The sequence below is a fragment of the Heloderma suspectum genome, chromosome 3, assembly GCF_057233095.1.
Source record: "Heloderma suspectum isolate Gila_16-S chromosome 3, 16-S_ref, whole genome shotgun sequence".
In the NCBI taxonomy this organism is placed as follows: domain Eukaryota; kingdom Metazoa; phylum Chordata; class Lepidosauria; order Squamata; family Helodermatidae; genus Heloderma; species Heloderma suspectum.
Genome location: NC_139460.1, coordinates 186,195,970 through 186,217,439, shown reverse-complemented (window position 1 = coordinate 186,217,439; position 21,470 = coordinate 186,195,970). Strand labels below are relative to the sequence as shown.

Sequence of the window (21,470 nt, the reverse complement as noted above, 5' to 3'; positions counted from 1 at the left end):
GTTCCCTCGCCTGGGGCTACGCGGCGGGGCTCGTTCCTGCTTGGGGGGGGGGGGGGGCGTCTCGCCTTCGGTGCGCCCTCGTTTGTTTCTCCTCCGCGCCTGGTGCGCGTGGGAGGGGAGGGCGAACTCTGTTGACGTCTGTTTGTTTGTATGGTGCTTGCAGTATGTTTGGATAGTATTCACTGGTGGGATTATCGTTTGTTTGAATAATGAATGTAGTCGGATCATTTATGATGTTCTTTCTGCAACGCCAGTTCCCATAACAACAACCCTCTGAGGTAGGTTAGGCTGAGAGAGCGAGTCTTGGGCAAGGCTGTCCATTGAACTCGTAGATCATGACTGAGCAGAGATTTGAGGCTGGGTTTTCCAAATACAGAAACAAGCCACCTGTATGGAGAGAGGGAGAGGAGGAAAATATCTAAAGGCTCCTTGGAACGTACTTATGACCCCACTGCATATTGAGTCACTGCTCTTTATCAAGGATTGTTGTTCTGTCGTTAAGTCGTGTCCGACTCTTCGTGACCCCATGGACCATAGCACGCCAGGCCTTCCTGTCCTGCGCTCTCTCCCGGAGTGTGCTCAAGTCCATATTCATTGCATCGGTGATGCTACCTAGCCATCTCATCCTCTGCTGTCCCCTTCTCCTTTTGCCATCAATCTTTCCCAGCATCAGGGTCTTTTCCAGGGAGTTTTCTCTTCGCATTAGGTGGCCAAAATATTTGAGCTTCAGCTTCAGTATCTGTCCTTCCAATGAGCAGTCAAGGTTGATTTCCTTTAGGATTGACTGATCTGACCTCCTTGCAAACCAGGGGACTCGTAAGAGTCTTCTCCAGCACCGCAGTTCGAAAGCATCAATTCTTCGGCGCTCAGCCTTCCTTAGAGTCCAGCTCTCACAGCCATACATTGCTACTGGGAAAACCATAGCTTTGATTATACGAACCTTTGTCGGCAAGGTGATGTCTCTGCTTCTTACTATGCTGTCTAGGTTTGCCATAGCTTTCCTCCCAAGGAGCAAGTGTCTTTTAATTTCATGGCTACAGTCACTGTCTGCAGTGATCTTGGAGCCCAAGAAAATAAAATCTGCCACTGCTTCCATTTCTTCCCCTTCTAGATGCCAGGAAGTGATGGGGCCAGATGCCATGATCTTCGTTTTTTTAATGTTGAGTTTCAAACCAGCTTTTGCACTCTCCACTTTCACCCTCAACAAGAGGCTCTTTAGATCCTCTTTGCTTTCTGCCATAAGGGTGGCATCGTCTGTGTATCTGAGCTTTTTGATGATTCTCCCGGCAATCTTAATTCCGACCTGTGATTCATCCAACCCGGCGTTTCTCATGATGTACTCTGCATATAAATTAAATAAGCAGGGCGACAATATACAGCCTACTCATACTCCTTTCCCATTTTGGAACCAATCGGTTGTTCCATGTCTGTTTCTTACTGTTGCTTCTTGACCCTCGTACAGGTTTCTCAGGAGACAGGTAAGGTGGTCTGGTACTCCCATCTCTTTAAAAATTTGCCACAGTTTGTTGTGATACACACAATCAAAGGCTTTAGCGTAGTCAATGTAGCAGAAATAGACGTTTTTCTGGAATTCTCTTGCTTTCTCCATGATCCAGTGAATGTTGGCGATTTGATCTCTAGTTCCTCTGCCTCTTTGGAACCCAGCTTGTACTTCCGGTAGTTCTCGGTTCGCATACTGCTGAAGCCTAGCTTGTAGGATTTTGAGCATCACCTTGCTGGCATGTGAAATGAGCGCAATTGTACGGTAGTTTGAACACTCTTTGGCGCTACCCTTCTTTGGAATTGGAATGTAAACTGACCTTTTCCAGTCTTGTGGCCACTGTTGAGTGTTCCAAATTTGTTGGCATATTGAGTGCAGCTCTTTAACAGCATCATCTTTTAGGTTTTTAAATAGCTCAGCTGGAATATTGTCATCTCAGCTAGCTTTGTTGTTAGTAATGCTTCCTAAGGCCCACTTGACTTCACTCTCTAGGATGTCCGGCTCAAGTTCAGTGACCGCACTATCATGGCTATCAGGGACATTCAGATCTTTCCTGTATAGTTCTTCTGTGTATTCTTTCCACCTCTTCTTCATCTCATCTGCTTCTGTTAGGTCCCTGCCTTCTTTGTTCTTTATCATGCTCGTCTTTGCACAAAATGTTCCCTTGAGATCTCCGATTTTCTTGAAGAGATCTTTAGTCTTTCCCATTCTGTTGTTTTCCTCGATTTTTTTTTGCATTGTTCATTTAAGAAGGCCTTCTTGTCTCTCCTTGCTATTTTCTGGAAATCTGCATTCAGTTGGGTATATCTTCCCCTTTCTCCCTTGCTTTTCACTTCCCTTCTTTCCTCAGCTATTTGTAAAGCCTCCTCAGACAGCCACTTTGCTTTCTTGCATTTGTTTTTCTTTGGGATGGATTTAGTTGCTGCCTCTTGAACAACATTACGGACCTCTGTCCATAGTTCCTCAGGCACTCTGTCTATCAGGTCTAATCCCTGAAATCTATTCCTCACCTCCACTGTATATTCATAAGGGATATGATTGAGTTCATACTTGAGTGGTTTAGTGGTTTTCCCTACGTTCTTCAATTTAAGCCGAAATTTTGCAAGAAGCAGCTCATGAGCTGAGCTACAGTCAGCTCCAGGTCTTGTTTTTACTGACTGTATAGAGCTTCTCCATCTTTGGCTGCAAAGGACATAATCAATCTGATTTCGATATTGACCATCTGGTGATGTCCATGTGTAGAGTCGCCTCTTGTGCTGTTGGAAAAGAGTGTTTGCTATGATCAGCGTGTTCTCTTGGCAAAACTCTATTAGCCTTTGTCCTGCTTCATTTTGAACACCAAGGCCATGCTTGCCTGTTATCCCGGTGATTTCTTGACTTCCTACTTTAGCATTCCAATCCCCTATGATGAAGAGGACATATTTTTTTGGTGTTAGTTCTAGAAGGTGTTGTAGGTCTTCATAGAACCGATCAACCATAGCTTCTTCGGCCTCAGTGGTTGGGGCATAGACTTGAATTACTGTGATGTTGAATGGTTTGCCTTGGATTTGTACTGAGATTATTCTATCGTTTTTGAGATTGTACCCCAGTACTGCTTTTCCCACCCTTCTGTTGACTGTGAGTGCTACTCCATTTCTTCTAAGGGATTCTTGCCCACAGTAGTAGATATGATGGTCACCTGAATTAAATTCGCCCATGCCTGTCCATTTTAGTTTGCTGATTCCCAAGATGTCGATGTTCAATCTTGCCATCTCATGTTTGACCACCTCCAGCTTACCTTGATTTATTGAACTTACATTCCAGGTTCCTAAACAATATTGTTGTTTACAGCATTGGACTTTCTTTTCACCACCAGACACATCCACAGCTGAGTGTCCTTTTGGCTTTGGCCGAGCCGCTTCACTCTTTCTGGCGCTACTTGGAAATTCCCTCTGCTCTTCCCCAGTAGTATATTGGACACCTTCTGACCTGAGGGGCTCATCTTCCGGTGTCATACCTTTTAGCCTTGTGATACGTTCCATGGGGTTTTCTTGGCAAGAATACTGGAGGAGGTTGCCATTTCCTTCTCCAGTGGACCACATTTTGTCAGAACTCTCGACCATGACCTGTCCGTCTTAGGTGGTCCTGCATGGCATAGCTTATGGCTTCACTGAGTTACGCAAGCCCCTTCGCCACAACAAGGCAGTGTTCCATGAAGGGGTTATCAAAGATACTACAAAGTAAAAATACAAGTATACCCAGTAAGATTGGGAAAAACCTACTTCAGTTGTCATTATAAATAACACATCCAGTACATGTGTAACCAACATATCTCTGTTATAATATTCATTCCTAAAGAAACTATCCCCTTTAAAATAAGGTGTATATCCTAAGTATTTGCCTTAAAATCTGACTCCAAATCTACATTGTAATTTACATATATTTTATAGTATGCCTAAAACTGATACATTGCCTATGAGAAATAGAGATACATTTTAAAGCAATGAAGTAGTCTCTAAAGCTTCTGTAGATATGAACAGATTGCAAACAGTAAAATACTGAATGGAAAATATATTTATAGCAGAATTCTATGTATGTTTAGTTGCAGTTAAGCCTCCCTGTGTTCAGTGGGGCTTATTCCCATGTAAGTATGTATAGGATTGGAGTCTCAGTCAGTTCCTAAGGAGACTGATAGAGCAATCTTATTCTCACATTACACCAGGACCAGAGATACACCACTGCCATGTCAGTGAAACAGCTGCAGTGGCCAATATTTTCTCAGCTCCTGGGAGGGACAAAATACAGAAGTAGAAAATACAAATATGGTGTAAAACACCCAGCATCCCAGGAAACTCTGCCAAAGCCCACCAGTCAGACTGTGCTGATGACAGCATCCACATTCCATCTGCCCACAGAAGGAGCCATGAACTCATGACAATGGGGGCACACACATAACATGCAAGATGATGCCATTGTGCGTCTATTGCATCAGCCCCAGTGGAACAGCCAGCAATGACCTCCTACTTCTGTTCCCCAGGCATCCCTCCAGGCAAGAGTTAAAATCCCTTTATGTTTCCCACAACCACTGTTTTGGAGCACAGCACACAAAGGGAAGGAAGGAGAAATTGCACAATACAGCATCCCTGGCCATTGGCCATGCTGGCTGCAACTGAAGGGAGTTGTGGCCCTCCAGATGTTGCTGGGCTCCATGTTCCCCACCCCTGTTCTAATGGTTGCTTGTTGTTCGTAAGTCACTCCAGGAGCCTTTTTAGCTGAAGAATGGGATAAAAATAATATAAATAAATGAAATAAATAAACAGTAGCATATGTGCAGGTGACTATTGTAAAACATCAATATTGATAAACTGTTTAATAACGCACACACAATTCACTTTTAACTCCCCTTTCATAAGGGGCAAGTTGTCTTCCTTTGTTTTCTATCCTTAGAGATTTCCCTCTATAAATAAAGCAGTTGAGGAGAAGTAAGTTTGTAAGTTGTTCTCTGAGGGTGGCGAGATGAGCAAGGAGAAGATAGTTGTGGATATAAGACCACTCATCACTCTTGCCATGGCTAGTGTGGCACTACCTACTCGCAAGTGTGATGAATGGTCAGCCTTCCTCCCAACTTTGAAGCTGGAGAGGTTGGTGGGAATTGTCCGGGCAGTTGCATGGTGATCGCACCCCCTCCCTAGCCAAAGTTGGAAGGAAGGCTGGGGAGTGTTTGGCATCTGCATGGCAAAGAACCTTGCCCATATAAGGCCAAACAGACACACACACGCCCCACTGGCCTTTCCTACTCTGGAGCAAGAAAGTAATGTTTGTGCCAGGTCAGCCTTCTTGGGGAGGGCATTCTATAATCAGGGAACCACTACGAAAAAGGCCCTCTCTCCTGTCAGAACCTCATCTGCTGTCTCAATCAAAAACTGATTTTGCTCTGATCCATAGTACCTAGCTGTAGAAAGCTGGGACAGGGACACACTTACTTTGGTTCATTATCACACCAAATTAGCAAATAGTATCAACCTGGTTTTGCAGATACAGCATTCTATGCAAATATAAGGACATCAGGGATTCTTCATGATAACAACTGTGAGAGTGCTCTCGCATTAAATCCTCAAGCCTAAACTTGAATGAAAATCCCATGCTACTACGAGGTTATGCTATTGCACAGCGTAGGAAGTGGTCCTACTTTAACATCTTTGATATCAGTGGATGGGAGCAGAACAGGGAGCATGAACTTAGTATCTATAACCTACAGATAACCAAGACACTGGATAGTTAGGTAGTTGAAGCCGATGACCTCATCTTGTCCAGTCATTTCAGATCAGGGATAGCACTATTCACTCCTGTCCAAGTTGAACCATCATGGAAGAAACTATCCTACCTAAAATCCCTAGTTCTGGAGAAAGAAAGCTTTATCTTTATTTATTTATTTATTTATTTCTATACCCCCCAATAGCTGAAGCTCTCTGGGCAGTTCACAAAAATTAAAACCACAGAGTGCAGCATAAAACAATATAAAATACGAAAGCTTGAAATCACAATATATAGTCAGGGTCAGAAATATTGGAGCAAGGATAACTGTTTTGGCAGTTGGCCTCTGTACACCACCACATTGAAGCTGAAAGGAAACACACCCGGATGGGAGCGAAGTCAGGACATGACCAAATGCTGGGTTTCCTCCCTCGAGATGCTTTGCCAGGCCTTTATTGCAGCTGCCTTCAGCTGCTGCTTGTTTGTGGGTCTTTCTGCCTTCAGTCTTGTCTTCAGTAAGTGGCAAGCATGCTCTATTGGGTTGAGATGAGGTGACTGACTTGGCCATTGAAGAACATCCCACTTCTTTGCCTTGAGAAACTCTTGGGTAGCTTTTGCTGTATGTTTTGGGTCATTATCCATCTACAATATGAAGCAGCATTCTATCAGTTTGGCAGCATTCAGCTGAATCTGAGCAGAAAGTATAGCCCTATACACTTCAGAATTCATCCTGCTGCTTTTATCAGCAGTCAGGTCATCAATAAACACCAGTGACCCGGTCCCATTGGCAGCCATACATGCCCACGCCATAACACTGCCTCCCCCATGTTTGACAGATGAGGTGGTATGCTTTGGATCATGAGCTGTTCCTTTCCTTCTCCATACTTTTCTCTTCCCATCATTCTGGTACAAGTTAATCTTGGTCTCATCAGTCCCAAGAATCTTATTCCAGAACTGGGCAGGCTTTTTTAGGTGTTTGCTGGCAAAGGCTAATCTGGCCTTTCAGTTCTTGAGCATTACCAGTGGTTTGCACCTTCTTGTGAAGCCTCTGTATTTACCTTCATAAAGCCGTCTCTTGACTGTAGATGTTGACAATGACATGCCTACCTCCTCAAGAGCATTCTTGACCTGGCTAGATGTTGTGAAAGGGTTCCTCTTCACCCTGAGCAGAATTCTGTGGTCATCCGCATTTAGTTGTCTTCCAGGCGTTTTGCTGTTGCTGAGCTTGCCAGTTAATTCCTTCTTTTTCAGGATGTTCCAAACTGTTGTATTGGCCACTCCCACTGTTTTTGCGATCTCTCTGATGGGTTTATTTTGTTTCCTCAACCTAATGATGGCCTCCTTCACTCACACGGACACCTCTTTGGACCTCAAGTTGGGGATTCCAGTGAACAGCTACCAAATGCAAATGTAACACTCAGAACCACCTCCAGGCCTTTTATCTGCTTGATTGGTCATGGGGTACCCATGAAACAGGCCACACCTGGCCATGCAGCTGCTTGTCAGCCATTCATTCCATTACCTATGAGCCACCAACGATGGGTGTGTGTGTATGCCACTGGGGGCGGTATGCCACTGGCTGTCCTTCCTGAATGGTTAGTGCCCCACTTTTGTCAAACCCCTTGAATTACAGCCGAAAGTCCTAACTTCGCTCCCATCTGGGTGTGCTTCCTTTCAACTTCAGTGTGGTGGTGTACAGAGGCCAACTGCCAAAACAGTTATCCTTGCTCCAATATTTCTGGCCCTGACTTTATCTTCACCTAACACAGCTTTCTGTTGGAGAATGGGATTAAGAAGAGATGTATCACTTCTATGTCCGGATGGTAAGAATCCCAAAGGGACTGTGTTTTCCATCTGCATTACACAAAATCTTCTAGATCCCTGGCTGATGAGAGCAAAAAGCCATCTTCTCACTTGGGACTTGATTTATCAGGAATAAATGGAACCTTGATATCAATGGTAGTGAGGAAAGGACAGAGTTGTCCATATTCTTCCAAAGCATTCTGATACATTAAAGCAATTAATTATGATGATGGAGCCAGATGACAAATAAAAGACGACAAATAAAAGACAACACCTGTCAGTCATAGACCTACCACAGAACTGCATGGTCCAATAGTCCATCCAAGCCAATGGACTTTGTATTTTTGCACTTTCAACCCTGGTTGGCAGTAGCAAATCTAAAACCAACTTGACCATTTCTGAGACAGATATTTTCTCAGACTCAATAAAGGATGATCTCCTTAAATGAACATGCCAGGTATTATAAATGCGAACTGTACAATGATTCATGCCCTCCACTAAAATATCATTAAGGCATGTGTTTGTCATACACATACCTTCCAAAACCATCTCCCCATCCTCTATATACCCTTTGCAACTAACATCACCACATCCAAATTCTCTGCATTCACAGCCATTGCTGGATAAGAGGAGGAAAAGAATAAATGCAAATAAGAATTATACCTGAGATCCTTTGCAGTGTGAGTGTGTGAAGGAAACTCTCCAGGTTATCCTGCTGCTAATACCAAATGTGGATGAGCAACCTTTGGGTTATCCCACCTACATCCCCAAATGTGGAAAAACCACATCGGGTTTTCGCCACTGTTCCCTTTTTAACATTTTGAGATTTGGGTCTAGGGAGCTCCCTGCCGCAAAGCCATCTCACCTATAAACACTGTTACCCATAAAACTGCCACCAAAATAAACCTTGTATATCTTGTATACCTCAGAGCCTGGTAACTAAGGCATAGGATTGACACCACCACTAGCGATAAGCGAGCCAGTGTGGTGTAGTGGTTAGAGTCATAGAATCATGGAATAGTAGGGTTGGAAGGGGCCTACAAGGCCATCGAGTCCAACCCCCTGCTCATTGCAGGAATCCAAGTCAGAGCATCCCTGACAGATGGCTGTCCAGCCTTGTCTTGAATGCCTTCAGTGTGGGAGAGCCCACCACCTCCCTAGGTCATTGGTTCCATTGTCGTATTGCTCTAACAGTCAGGACGTTTTTCCTGATGTTCAGCCGGAATCTGGCTTCCTGTAACTTGAGCCCATGATTCCGTGTCCTGCACTCTGGGATGATCGAGAAGAGATCCCGGCCTTCCTCTCTGTGACAACCTTTCAAGTACTTGAAGATCAAGTGTTGGACTGAGACTCAGGAGATCTGGGCTCTAGTCGCTACTTGGCCATGAAGCTCACCGGGCGGGGTGGGTGCTTTGGGCCAGTCACTGACTGTCAGCCTAATCTCCCTCACAGGATTGTTGTGAGGATGAAATGGAGAGGAAGAGGACCATGTCATTCATCTTGGGTTCCTTACAAGAAGAAAAAAGCCAGAACAGAAATGTAATAATTTAATAAAAACCAGAACTAAGAGGGTTATGGATTGGGATGCTAAAGTAGGAAGTCAAGAAATAACTGGGATAACAGGCAAGCATGGCCTTGGTGTACAAAATGAAGCAGGACAAAGGCTAATAGAGTTTTGTTAAGAGAACACGCTGATCATACCAAACACTCTTTTCCAACAGCACAAGAGGCGACTTTATACATGGACATCACCAGATGGTCAATATTGAAATCAGATTGATAATGTACTTTGCAGCCAAAGATGGAGAAGCTCTATACAGTCAGTAAAAACAAGACCTGGAGCGGACTGTGGCTCAGATCATGAGCTGCTTCTTGCAAAATTTTGGCTTAAATTGAAGAACGTAGGGAAAACTACTAAACCATTTAGGTATGACCTAAATCATATCCCTTATGAATATTCAGTGGAGGTGAGGAATAGATTTAAGGGATTAGACCTGATAGACAGAGTGCCTGAGGAACTATGGACGGAGGTCCGTAACATTGTTCAGGAGGCAGCAACTCAATCCATCCCAAAGAAAAAGAAATGCAAGAAAGCAAAGTGGCTGTCTGAGGAGGCTTTACAAGTACTGAGGAAAGAAGGGAAGTGAAAAGCAAGGGAGAAAGGGGAAGGTATATCCAACTGAATGCAGAGTTCCAGAGAATAGCAAGGAGAGACAAGAAGGCCTTCTTAAATGAACAATGCAAAGAAATTGAAAACAATAGAATGGGAAAGACTAGAGATCTCTTCAAGGAAATCAGAGATCTCAAGGGAACGTTTTGTGCAAAGACATGATCAAGGACATGATAAAGGACAAAGAGGGCAGGGACCTAACAGAAGCAGATGAGATGAAGAAGAGGTGGAAAGAATACACAGAAGAACTATACAGGAAAGATCTGAATGTCCCTGATAGCCATGATAGTGCGGTCACTGAACTTGAGCTGGACATCCTAGAGAGTGAAGTCAAGTGGGCCTTAGGAAGCATTACTAACAACAAAGCTAGCGGAGATGACAGTATTCCAGCTGAGCTATTTAAAATCCTAAAAGATGATGCTGTTAAAGAGCTGCACTCAATATGCCAACAAATTTGGAACACTCAACAGTGGCCACAAGACTGGAAAAGGTCAGTTTACATCCCAATTCCAAAGAAGGGCAATGCCAAAGGGTGTTCAAACTACCATACAATTGTGCTCATTTCACATGCCAGCAAGGTGATGCTCAAAATCCTACAACCTAAGTTTCAGCAGTATGTGAACTGTGAACTACCGGAAGTACAAGCTGGGTTCCGAAGAGGCAGAGGAACTAGAGATCAAATCTCCAACATTCGCTGGATCATGGAGAAAGCAAGAGAATTCCAGAAAAAGTCTATTTCTGCTTAATTGACTACACTAAAGCCTTTGATTCTGTGGATCACAACAAACTGTGGCAAATTCTTAAAGAGATGGGAGTACCAGACCACCTTACCTGTCTCCTGAGAAACCTGTACGAGGGTCAAGAAGCAACAGGAAGAACCGGACATAGAACAACCGATTGGTTCCAAATTGGGAAAGGAGTACGACAAGGCTACATATTGTCGCCCTGCTTATTTAATTTATATGCAGAGTACATCATGAGAGACACCGGGTTGGATGAATCACAGGTCGGAATTAAGATTGCTGGGAGAATTATCAACAACCTCAGATACACAGACGATACCACCTTAATGGCAGAAAGCGAAGAGGATCTAAAGAGCCTCTTGTTGAGGGTGAAAGTGGAGAGTGCAAAAGCTGGTTTGAAACTCAGCATTAAAAAAACGAAGATCATGGCATCTGGCCCCATCACTTCCTGGCATAGAGAAGGGGAAGAAATAGAAGCAGTGACAGATTTTATTTTCTTGGGCTCCAAGATCACTGCAGACGGTGACTGTAGCCATGAAATTAAAAGACACTTGCTCCTTGGGAGGAAAGCTATGGCAAATCTAGACAGCATAGTAAGAAGCAGAGACATCACCTTGCCGACAAAGGTTCATATAATCAAAGCTATGGTTTTCCCAGTAGCAATGTATGGCTGTGAGAGCTGGACTCTAAGGAAGGCTGAGCGCCGAAGAATTGATGCTTTCGAACTGTGGTGCTGGAGAAGACTCTTACGAGTCCCCTGGTTTGCAAGGAGGTCAAATCAGTCAATCCTAAAGGAAATCAACTCTGACTACTCATTGGAAGGACAGATACTGAAGTCGAAGCTCAAATATTTCGGCCACCTAATGTGTAGGGAAAACTCCCTGGAAAAGACCCTGATGCTGGGAAAGATTGAAGGCAAAAAGGAGAAGGGGATGGCAGAGGATGAGATGGCTAGGTGGCATCACCGATGCAATGAATATGGACTTGAGCACACTCCGGGAGAGAGCGCAGGACAGGAAGGCCTGGCGTGCTATGGTCCATGGGGTCACGAGGAGTCGGACACGACTGAACGACTGAACAACAAATACACAAAGGAATAGAGTGTTATTTTTTCAAACAATAGGATGGGAATGCTTAAATGTACTTAAATATCCTTGCTTACTATTCATAATAAGAGGGTCTTTCCTGCTGATAGCTTTCAGCAGCCTTCCCCTTAGCTCAAATTCCCCTAAACTCCACCCCAGGTAATTGCTAACAACCAGGAACAGAGGCTGTACAGCAGTCTTCCTCTGCCTCCAGCTCTTCCTGTTGCCTTTAGCTTCTGGGATTATTTTAGTTTCAAAGGCTCACTGAAGTCCCCTCTGCTCAGACCTCTGACTGCATCCCCTTGGTGCTGGGCTCTGCTGCCTGCCTGAAGTTTCACCAGATCCTCAAAACATGGCCTCCTGCTCTCCACAGCCACGAGCTCTGGATTCCACATCTCCCTCAAGAAGAGTTCTTCAGACGGGTATCCTCTTTTCCCACCTCTGAGCGCAAAGCTATCTCCTCCCTTCAGTAATCAACTGCCCTATCACCAAATGACACTTACGGAGCAATACTATGGCCCCTAGATACTGTCTGAGGGGACATAGGATAGTGGGGATTCCCCCCTCCAAGTTTAGAGACAGTGCTCTGACCTTGGAAGGAGGAGTCAGAGATGTGACACACACACACCTCTCAATCACACAGAAAGAACCATGCCAGCTACCTTCCAGAAAATTGACCTCGGAGAGGGGGGGAAAGGGGCATTCCGGTAGATGGAGAGGGGAGGAGACCGGAGAGGTCAGGATACAAGCTATCCTGAGCTTTTGCCGGCCTCCTTCCCTCCCCCTCCAAAGTGCCATTGCTAGATAGTCTAAAAAAGGCTGTGTAGCAAAATATGCAAGGCAGGAGAATGGGGAGGCAAGGATTGTCTCTGCTGCTCCTCCTGCCCTGCACTGGATGATCAGAAGCCTCTGAGTTTGGGGATTTCTGATCACCGAGGACGCATTCAATAGGACTGTGCAGTAACTGTCTGTAACTGACCTCTTTTCAAATCTTCTGGCCAATCGTGTTCCGTATGGAAAACCTAACTGCAACTACCTTGGTTGACCCAAGCAAAAGTATCTTTTCCCCTGAAGTCTCCTTTCATAAGCCACCATAACCAAGGCAACCACAGCTTTTAGGCCGAGTACACAGTAACAGAGCTAGGCCTCTGGCCTACTCAATTACATTATAATATCACCAAGGTCACACAAAGTATATAAACATAAGCAAACAGGTGAAAAAGTGTTTCTTCACAGTGGGCTACAATATTGTGTTTGGACATGAGAAATATATGGCTACGAGATTCAAAAGAAGACAGCAGGCTTTTGGTGTCATTAATAATTGTGCAGAGAGAAAATTCTTGCAGGTACAGCTTTTCTCCTCCCTTCCCCATCTGCTAAGTAGGGGTGCAAGAAAAGAGAAACTAATTACACCTACTGTAATTTGTTCTCTACAGGGATCCACAGACCAGCCTGGAATCCCCCTGCCACCTGGCATTTCCCTGGGGATAGGCCCAGGAGGAACCTGGGAACTACAGACCAGTCAGTCTGACATCAATCCCTGGGAAAGTTCTGGCACAGATGATAAAGCAATCCATCTGGAAGCACCTTGGAAGCACCTTGAAAAGATGATAAAGCAATCCATCTGGAAGCACCTTGAGAACAATGCCATGATTACTCAAAGCCAACATGGATTTGCCAAAAACAAGTCCTGCCAGACAAATCTGATCTCATTTTTTGATCAACTAACCTCCCTTGTAGACCATGGGAATGCTGTAGACATCATATACCTCGACTTCAGCAAAGCTTTTGACAAAGTGCCCCATGATCTCCTGATGAGCAAACTAGCTCAAAGTGGGCGAGATGAAACAACGATCCGGTGGATCCACAGTTGGCTACCGAATTCGACTCAAAGAGTGCTTATCAATGGGACCTTCTCAAACTGGGGAGAGGTAATGAGTGGGGTACCGCAGGGCACAGTCCTTGGCCCAGTGCTCTTCCACATTTTTATGTATGACTTGGAGGAGGAAGTGCAGGGAATGCTGATCAAATATGCAGATGACACAAAATTGGGCAGGATAGCTAATACTTTGGAAGACAGAAACAAAATTCAAAGTGATCTGGATAGACTGGAGTGCTGGGCAGAAAAGAACAGAATGACATTTAATAGGGATAAATGCCAAGTTCTGCACCTAGGAAAAAGAAACCAAATGTACAGTTACAAGATGGGGGATACGTGGCTCAACAACACTACAAGCGAGAAAGATCTTGGAATTGTTGTCAATCGCAAGCTGAACAGGAGCCAACAATGTGATGTGGCTGCAAAACAGGCAAATGCTCTTTTGGGCTGCATTCATAGAAACGTCACTTCCAAATCCCAGGAAGTACTAGTTCCCCTCTACTCAGCACTGGTTAGGCCTCATCTGGAGTACTGTGTCCAGTTCTGCGCACCACACTTTAAGAAGGATGTAGACAAACTGGAGAGGGTTCAGAGGAGGGCAACAAAGATGATCAGAGGACTGGAAACAAAGCCCTATGAAGAGAACTGAGCATGTTTAGCCTTGAGAAGAGAAGACTGAGGGGAGATATGATAGCACCCTTCAAGTACTTGAAAGGTTGTCACAGAGAAGAAGGCCAGGATCGCTTCTTGATCATCCCAGAGTGCAGGATACGGAATAATGGGATCAAGTTACAGGAAGCCAGATTCCGGCTGAACATCAGGAAAAACATCCTGACTGTTAGAGCAATACGACAATGGAACCAGTGACCTAGGGAGGTGGTGGGCTCTCCCACACTGGAGGCATTCAAGACAAGGCTGGACAGCCATCTGTCAGGGATGCTCTGACTTGGATTCCTGCATTGAGCAAAGGGTTGGACTCGATGGCCTTGTAGGCCCCTTCCAACCCTACTATTCTATGATTCTATAAGTGCACCCCATTGTGCTCTGCTCTCTAAAGATGAACCTTTACATGAGCCTGGCACACCCTGATGGAAAGGCCAGGCTCAATTAACTGTCATTACTGTTTCATCAAAACTGAGAACTGTAGTTAATCTTAACTGTGGTTTAGGGAAACAAGCCAGGATCACAAACAATGGTTTGAAGTTGATTCATTTCCCTGAACCATAGTAAAGAGTAACCACAACTTGTCTGGGTTTGAACCTAATGAATAACCTTGGTTATTTGAAATGAAAGCTTCCAGTCTCCTCGTGTCTGTGCACGAGGAGTAGAGGGCATGAGAAGTGCATTTGCTCTGAGCTCACACATGTAGCACTAGACCTGTATTCCTATTATGGTGGATTATTGATTTGAAATGGCTTGTTATATTATGTTTGTACAATTTCCATGTAATTTAAGAACTGCTGCTTTAGTGCATATGTGCTTGTACATTTTTAACCCATTCTGAAAGCACATGTTCTGAACTATAGTTTTAATGCAACTACCACATCTTAGTGCTTGTTTTCCTATTATGGGCAAGTTAGAGAAATTATTGGGGGTGTACACAATACACTTCAGTGGGGTTTGTTTCAGGGCCAAAGTCATGGTAGATAGAGCCATGTGCATTTTTTGGGCAAAAAAATAGGTTGCAGAAGAGATAATTACGAGCAGAAATATCATAGGGCAGGAGATAGTTAATCAGTGCTCCCCCTGCAGCTGTCCCTCTGCTAGAACCCATAGCCAATAGGCTTCTTCAGGTTAAAAAAAGAAAATGTACTGTGCCATCTGGCCGGAAGATACGTAGGGTAGTTGGGGGGCGGGGGTATAAATTTTTAAAAATTACAATAACAAAAATGTGGCTTTTCAGGTACAGAAAGGTTTACCAAATCAACATATTCAGAGTCTACCAAAATCAAAGTGGAGGAAGGTTGCCATTTTGGGACACCATAGAACTCAGCAGACTCTCAATTGGTACTTCTGTTTCCTTTTATAAGCTGCCTTCCTTCAGCTCTCTTAAAGGTAGATGCTTACAACATCACCACACATAGCTGATTTTTATTCTGACCAACAGAAACTTAGAAAAATGCCCATCACTGGACTTTCAATAGAATCAGAAAATCATAGAATTGGAAGGGGTCCTTGGAAATCATCTAGTCCAACCCCCTGCTCAGTGCATGCTCTGTACTGCAGTGTGTAGCTACAGCATCCCTGACAAATGATCATCCAGCCTCCAGCGAAGGAGAATCCACCACCTCCTGAGGCAATCTGTTTCATTGCTGAACAGCTCTTACTGTTAGATTGTTTCTCGTAATGTTTAGCCAAAATCTGCTTCCCTGCAATTTCCACCTCTTGGTTCATAGAATCATAGAATAGTAGGGTTGGACGAGGCCTATAAGACCATCGAGTCCAACCCCTTGCTCAGTACAGGAATCCAAGTCAGAGCATCCCTGACAGATGGCTGTCCAGCCTCATCTTGCCTCCAGTGTGGGAAAGCCCACTAGTCCTGCCTCCTGGAGCAAGAGAAAACAAGTCTGCTCCATCTCCTGCGTGACAGCCTTTCAGATATTTGAATACTGCTATAATGTCTCCCCTTAATCTTCTTCAGGCTAAACATACCCAGCTCTCTTAATTGTTCCTCATAGGACTAGTTTCCAGACCCTTCATCATCCTGGTCGCTGTTCTGTGGAGATGCACCAACTTGTCAGTTCTTAAAAGGGGACACCTGGAACTGGGCACACTACTCCAAATGCAGCCTGACTAATGCAAAATAGAGTGCAAATAATACTTTGTGTGATTTGGACACTGCTTCTGTTAATGCAGTCCAGGATTACATTAGTTTTCTTAGCTGCCATATTGCACTGTTGGCTCATATTCAGCTTGTGATCCACTAAGACACCTAGGTCATTTTCAAATGTACTGCTGCCAAGCCAGATCTCCCACATCCTATACTTTTACCTAAATGCAAGATTTAACATTTATCTCTGTTGAATCTCATCTTGTTAGACTCAGCCGAGTGTTCCAGCCTGTCTAGATCCTTTTGCATCTTTGAATCCTGATCCTGTCTTCTATGGTGTTGGCTGTCCTTCCTAGCTTCGTGTTATCTGCAGTTTTGATAAGCGACCCCTCTGCACCTCATCCAAGTCATTTATAAAAATGTTGAACAGCACAGGGCCTACGCAAGAGCCCTGCAGCACTCCACTGGAGACCTGTCTCCAGGAAGATGCCAAGCCGTTAATTAGTACTCGCTGAGTATGGTTGCTCAACCAGCTGTGGATCCACCTAATTGTAGTATTGTCTAACACATATTTTATCATCTTGTCAACAAGGATATAATGAGAAACGTCATCAAATGCTTTGCTGAAATCAATATAAATTATGTCCACAGCATTCCCATGACATACCAAACTGTATTTTAAAAAAGGAGATAATGTTGGTTTATTCCTAACAAACGTATTCCTAACAAACCCATGTTGACTCCTAGTAATGATTGCATTATTTTTTAGATGTTTACAGGTTGTCTGCTTAATCATCTTGTCAAATAATTTTGCCTGGTATTGATGTTGGGCTCACTGTTCTATAGTTTCCCAGCTCTACCTTTTCCTCCTTCTTGAAAATGTGGACAACATTTGTCTGTCTCCAGTCTTCCGGCATCTCACTTATTCGCCAGGAGTTCTCAAAGATTGGCTCTGAAGTAATGTCCACAAGCTCCTTCAGCACCTGGGGATGTAATTCATCTGGTCCTTGAGACTTGAACTCATTTAAAGTAGCTAAGTGTTCTCTAACCATGTCCTTACTTATTCTGGGCTGCAGATCCCTCTGTATTTCATGTATTCTGTTTGTCCCAAGGTTGAATACAACTCCTCTTTCAGGAGAATACAGATGAAATAGTTGAGTAACTCCACCTTCTCTGCATCACCTGTGAACTATACACTATCTTCCCTAAGCAGCAGGCCTACCCCTTCCTTGATCTTCTTCTTGCTCCTGGCATAGCCATTTTTGTTGTTTTTAGCATCCCTCATCAGCTTCCACTCATTCTGTGTCCTCACCTTCCTGACACCATTGTTACAGGTTCAGGCAACTCTACTGTACTCCTCCTTGGTAATATGTCACTCCTTCCACCTCCTATACAAGTCCCCTTTGAGTCTCAGTTCATCAGAGAGCTCCTTGTGCAGCCGCACAAGCTTCTTTAAATGCCCCCCATTTTTCCTTCTCATGGGAATAGTTCGTGATCATGCCTTCAGTATTTCAGTTTTGGGGATCTCCCATCCCTCTTGAACTTTTTTTTCTTCAGGATTTTCTTCTGGATTTCTAGCCATGGGATCCATCCAACCTTCCCTGAGCTTTATGAAATTGGCTTTCCTAAAATCCAGGGTACATGTCCGACTATGCTCAGTTTTCAAAGCCCTCTCTATCACATATTCCAAGATGACATGGCCACTTTCCTGTAAGGTTCCTGCCACTTATCATCTACCATTTCCTCCCTGTTGGTGAAGATTAAGTCCAGAACAGCCAATTCCCTTGTTCCTTCTTCCATCTTCTGAGAGATGAAATTATCAGAAAGACTAATCAAAAACTTATTGGATGTTCCATTCTTTGCAGATCTAGACTTCCAGCAGATGTCAGGATAGTTGAAGTTGGAATCCCTCATTACTACTATTGCTTGCATCTGTGAAAGTTTTGTTGCCATCCATGTCTTCCGGCTGGCTGGCTGGTCTGAAGTAAACCTCTACAACAACATCACTCTTGTTTCTCCCTCCCTCTATCTACCCAAATGCTTTCAACAGGGCTTTCATTCTCAGAATCATGAATTTCCACACACGTGTATACGTTTCTTACATATAACGCTACTCCCCTTCCCTTCCTGTTGCGTCTGTTCCTTTTATATAAGGTATACCCGTCAATAGCTATATTCCAGTCATTAGTTTTATCCCACCAATTCTCAGTGATACCTATCAAATCGCACTTGCCATCTTTTATTAGGATTTCAATTTCATCCTGTTTGTTTTCCATGCTTCATGGATTAGTATATAGCAGGTGTAGGGAACCTCTTTCAGCCCGAGGGCCAAATTCAATTTCAGAGAAATGCTTCAGGGTCACATTCTAGTGGTGGGTGGGGACAAACGTAAAAGGGGCAGGGCCAAAAATACCAGCCTATTTTAGTTCAAATCAAATACTCTTTATTACGGTCATTTCCATATTTTCGTTTAAAGCTCTTGCTGCCTTAGCAGAGGCATTTCAGCCTGGAAGAGGGGCGGGGCGGGCAATCAAAAGCTGGAAAACCACCAAATGATGGGTAGTCAGGGGAAAGGGGGTAGATTGGGCTCAACCAGGAAGGCTCAAACCAGAGAAAAAGAAGCCTTCCAATAAGTTGCAAACAACTCAAAAGCAGTTAGATGACTCAGATGACTCAGCAGCCTGAACAAAGAGAGAGAGAATAAAGCTCAAAGCGGAGAGAAAGAAACCTTCAAGTAAGCCCCAAATTCAGTTCAAAAACTGCAATTCCACATTTCCTTCTTTAGAGCAGTCCCATGCAAAATTCCCATGTTTACTCACCTTGGTTACTTGCTCCCAGGAACCAGTTTCGCTTATCATGATATGCAAACTGGCCCAATGACAAACCACAGTTTGTTGCTGCAAGAATGAGCAGCAGCAAGCCTCAGACTTGTTTGCTCCCACTTCCCCTTCCTTCACATGTGTTATGCTCCAGACCAGAGCAGGGTAGAAAATTAAACTTCTTTGTTTGAAACATTCTGAAATTCCACAGATTCCTACACAAACTACCACACTTTAACATAACTGTCTTGGAGTGAGGTTTTCCCTGCCTTTTCACAGGGTTCCACTCGGTTTCACTTAAAGTGACAGTAGCATATTAACAGTCAATAAATGCAAAGTAGACTCATTACTTTTCATACATACAGGAAGAGGAGATTGGAAGATTCTGCTTCTTGTTCATGGCAAATCATATTTTGCCCTCAAATCAGGATCCCAAACCATAGTTTGCAACATTTGGATGAACAGCAAAAGATGGTTTGTTGCAAACTTGAGGTAGAAGTTTCTTATCTCCTTCCATCACACAAAAAAGGAGGGGGTGCACACTGCTTGTTCTCATAACCATAATTTATCTGTTTGTTTGTTTTTATGTTACTGAGTTGCATGATCAACTAATAAAAGGGATTTAAACAAAATTAAGTTTGTGCAAATCATTTATCTGTCCACCAAATCTAGTTTGACCATTATATCTAGTCCTTCAAGAAAATAAGGCACACTAACATCAAAAAGCCTTGGAACCTGAGAACTGTGAGCAGAAAGAAGCTCATAGAAGGGGACTCTGCCTGCACAAGCTGCCTTGGCTCAATTTGGGGCAGTTGTCATCCAACTGAATGCAGAGTTCCAGAGAATAGCAAGGAGAGACAAGAAGGCCTTTTTAAATGAACAATGCAAAGAAATCGAAGAAAACAACAGAATGGGAAAGACTAGAGATCTCTTCAAGGAAATCAGAGATCTCAAGGGAACGTTTTGTGCAAAGACGGGCATGATAAAGGACAAAGAAGGCAGGGACCTCACACAAGAAGATGACATTAAGAAGAGGTGGAAAGAATATACAGAAGAATTATACAGGAAAGATCTGAATGTCCCTGATAGCCATGATAGTGCAGTCACTGCACTTGACAGTGCAGTGACTGTGCAGTGACATCCTCGACAGTGAAGTCAAGTGGGCCTTAGGAAGCATTACTAACAACAAAGCTAGCAGAGATGACAGCATTCCAGCTGAGCTATTTAAAATCCTAAAAGATGATGCTGTTAAAGTGCTGCACTCAATATGCCAACAAATTTCGAACGCTCAACAGTGGCCACAAGACTGGAAAAGATCAGTTTACATTCCAATTCCAAAGAAGGGCAACGCCAAAGAGTGTTCAAACTACCGCACAATTGCGCTCATTTCACATGCCAGCAAGGTGATGCTCAAAATCCTACAAGCTAGGCTTCAGCAGTATGCGAACCGAGAACTACCGGAAGTACAAGCTGGGTTTCGAAGAGGCAGAGGTACTAGAGATCAAATCGCCAACATTCACTGGATCATGGAGAAAGCAAGAGAATTCCAGAAAAACGTCTATTTCTGCTTCACTGACTATGCTAAAGCCTTTGATTGTGTGTATCACAACAAACTGTGGCAAATTTTTAAAGAGATGGGAATACCAGACCACCTTACCTGTCTCCTGAGAAACCTGTACGAGGGTCAAGAAGCAACAGGAAGAACCAGACATGGAACAACCGATTGGTTCAAAATTGGGAAAGGAGTACGACAAGGCTGCATATTGTCGCCCTGCTTATTTAACTTATATGCAGAGTACATCATGAGAAACGCCGGGTTGGATGAATCACAGGTCGGAATTAAGATTGCCGGGAGAATTATCAACAACCTCAGATACGCAGATGATACCACCTTAATGGCAGAAAGTGAAGAGGATCTAAAGAGCCTCTTGTTGAGGGTGAAAGTGGAGAGTGCAAAACCTGGTTTGAAACTCAACATTAAAAAAACGAAGATCATGGCATCTGGCCCCATCCCTTCCTGGCATATAGAAGGGGAAGAAATGGAAGCAGTGACAGATTTTATTTTCTTGGGCTCCAAGATCACCGCAGACGGTGACTGTAGCCATTAAATTAAAAGACACTTGCTCCTTGGGAGGAAAGCTATGGCAAACCTAGACAGCATAGTAAGAAGCAGAGACATCACCTTGCTGACAAAGATCCGTATAATCAAAGCTATGGTTTTCCCAGTAGCAACATATGGCTGTGAGAGCTGGACTCTAAGGAAGGCTGAGCGCCGAAGAATTGATGCTTTCGAACTGTGGTGCTGGAGAAGACTCTTACGAGTCCCCTGGACTGCAAGGAGGTCAGATCAGTCAATCCTAAAGGAAATCAACCCTGAGTGCTCATTGGAAGGACAGATGCTGAAGCTCAAATATTTTGGCCACCTAATGCGGAGAGAAAACTCTGGAAAAGACTCTGATGCTGGGAA

At 44.0% G+C, this 21,470-nt stretch overlaps 1 protein-coding gene across 10 annotated transcripts in view; it reads left to right on the top strand.

Moving 5' to 3' along the window:
* The window catches only part of PPP3CB (protein phosphatase 3 catalytic subunit beta), a 113,904-nt gene that overhangs the window by 24,930 nt on the left and 67,504 nt on the right, over window positions 1-21,470 (top strand). For 2 of the 10 annotated variants that reach the window (XM_084841388.1, XM_084841393.1), the window contains exon 1: window positions 14,380-17,141. The exons of 7 other annotated variants lie outside the window; for them this stretch is intronic. The gene's annotated coding sequence lies outside the window, so the exon portion shown is untranslated. One more of the 10 variants, XM_084841390.1, reaches the window with a different exon arrangement.